Source organism: Asparagus officinalis, chromosome 1, assembly GCF_001876935.1.
Source record: "Asparagus officinalis chromosome 1, Aspof.V1, whole genome shotgun sequence".
NCBI lineage: Eukaryota > Viridiplantae > Streptophyta > Magnoliopsida > Asparagales > Asparagaceae > Asparagus > Asparagus officinalis.
In genome coordinates this window covers 90,068,990-90,071,850 of record NC_033794.1, presented here as the reverse complement: position 1 = coordinate 90,071,850, position 2,861 = coordinate 90,068,990, and positions in this window count along the sequence as shown.

Genomic DNA, 2,861 nt, shown 5'->3' with positions numbered 1-2,861 from the left:
GGGGGAGGATGAGGAGGCTAGGGTTAGGGTTTGTGAGGAAGGAGATGAAAAAACAAGAAAATGGTGAGGGTCAAATGGTCATTTCAAGTATTTTTTTGCTGAAAACTAGATTAGACGTGACATTGCGAATATGTTAGCAAGTAAAATTGGTTTACTTTAAGAAAAACCTTTAAAGGTGGTAAGTATCAATTTGGGTAAAAGTAAAGATGATTTTGATGTAAAAACCATTGATGAAAATACTATATGCAAGTCCATCTTAGGTGAACGACGAGAACATGTTTTTGAATCTCTAAAAAGAATCCTTCTTCTTTTGATGCTAGCACATATCTGCCGCTTAAGCACTTGCCTAGCCGCATGAGTGCTAGGTGCTTGGGCAAGCGCCTAATGCTTTCTAAAACATTGCTTCTAGCAATGACTGAAGTAATCTCCACAGTCACAGTCTTGCATCACAAGAGTTGAAGATAACAGTTAGACTCCATGGATGTATAGTGGAAGCATTGTTAGAACGTAGACCGTACATTAGCTCATGTTTGAGCAATAACAAGCTCTCGCTTGGTACCAATAATTGTTTAAAATGATAAAATACAGGTGAATACAAGTATAAGATGTGCACGAGGTGAAACGAGTGATAATCGACTCAATAGCTAATTTCAGTCATCGAACTATTGATGGTCATCAGTGACCCATCAATGGGTGTGCAATCATCGATGGCTACAAGAACTGATTGATGAAATCATAGAGACAAGATTTTAGCTCATAAATGGTTTACATGAACCCATCGATGGTGCTTAGATGACCATGAATTATCGTGAACAACCATTAAGAGTAAAGTCGGCTAGTTGCACATTTGATATTTTAATCACAACCGTTAGTCATTCATTGGATCTCCAAATTCTACCACGTTTAGGATATCTCTTTCTTAATATATTGAAGGCTATATAACATTGAAAGAGAGAGAGAGAGAGAGAGAGAGAGAGAGAGAGAGAGAAGAGTTCCAGGGCTTTGATTTGAGAAGAGATTTCCTTGAAGGTTTCAACTCTCAGAGCCTCGACAAACTCTCTTTCGTCATGCACAACATCTCCGAATTGTTTCAACGTGGAGAGTTACCATTGGATTCATCATTTACACCATTCTTCATCATTTTATGCTTATATTCATCGAAAGACGGTTTATTTAACAAAGAAGTAGTAAAATCTTTATGTATTGTGCTTAGATATATGTTTATTTGATTTAAACTTATTTTTTACAGCGCACTCAAGCCGGCGTGAATTGAGGGCTTGCAGTGTACTTAAGTTGGGGGAATTGAGAAATTGATTCTAGCTAGAGCTAGGTGTTACTCATTGTGGAGAGTTAGGCTAGATGATTAATTTTGGGTAGATTCCAGGGTGCAGTCTTGTAAGCCTATTGAATCGGATTTGTGATTTAGGAGAGTCCTTGACATAATGAGGAAGGTCCTTTATGAGAAGGAAGAATGACCATAGGATTGTCATCCGAACTATTAAAAAATTTTGCGTGTTCGTGGTTGATTGTTATTTGTGGTTTATTATCATTGTTCGTTTTTTTACTTTATCTATTCCACTGCATATTCTATGATTTTAGCGAAAAAGATAGCAACCCTATTTACCCCGCCTTTCTAAGATTGCGTCTTAGTTCCAACAAGTATTATGAATATCATAACTGAAAGTACCCTAGATAGGGGGGGGGGGGGGAATAGGGGGATAGGGGGGGGGGGGTGAATAGGGTAATTGCTAATCTAATTCGATTACGATGCCAAATTAAAACTTATTAACAATATCCTAGCAATATGATATACACAAGTGATATATGCAATGATATATAATAAACAATAGACGATATAAACTATAAGACAAAAGGTGATATGAAAATATACACAAGAATAAGTGTGCCAATGACAAACACAAACAAACAATATGATCACGGAGTTCAGTCAACCCTCGACCTACGTCTCCGCTCTTCACCTCGAGGAGATTCTCCACTAATCACAAATTCACTACACAATCGGTTTTCAAAACTCACCGAAAACTTTTATAATATAAACGATTGTCAATCTCACAAGATACTCCTCTAAGTGTTAGCCTACCCGTGTCACCTTCCTCAAGTGCTTGGAATTACTACATCTCCCTAGGCTTTTACAACCAAGTCATTCCTCTTGGAATTGACCCCGGTCTCTCCCAACCACTCCTCTAAGTTTCCTTGTTTTTACAACCAAGTCATTCCTCTTGGAATTGACCCCGGTCTCTCCCAACCACTCCTCTAAGTTTCCTTGTGTATTACAACGTGTTCAACAATGATAAGCTCAAATAAATGTTTTGTTCTCCAACCAAGATGAGAACGGAATTGTAAGCACACTCTCAAAGAAAACACTCTCACAACCCAAGTACACAATATGTGAAACACTAAAGCACAAGTGGTTGTGTGTTAATATCAATGAGCAAAAATAAAATTAAACTCAAGTAAATCTAGCTTGTATATGTAAATAAATCAAAATGAAGATTAAGCTAGAAATGAGTTTAGAAAACTTCTCCAAAGAGAACAAAGAGATATAGATGAAGATTTGAAGTTGAACGCCTCAAAACTGAAGTTAAGATCTTCTCTTTGTGAAACTTTCTTCACATAAGTAAACACACAAAAACTTAGAATTAAACTGGCGTAAACACTCTTGAAAACCTTGTAAAAACTCTTGCTAAAAAACCAAGTCTTGAGGTCTATTTATAGCCTCTCAAAGAAACCAGTCAAAACTAGCTGTTATGCAGAAAAAGCACTGATCAATCGATAGGTGAAGAAAATCGGTCGGCTGATGAATTAGTCATTACTATAACGGAACAATCATCGGTCGACTG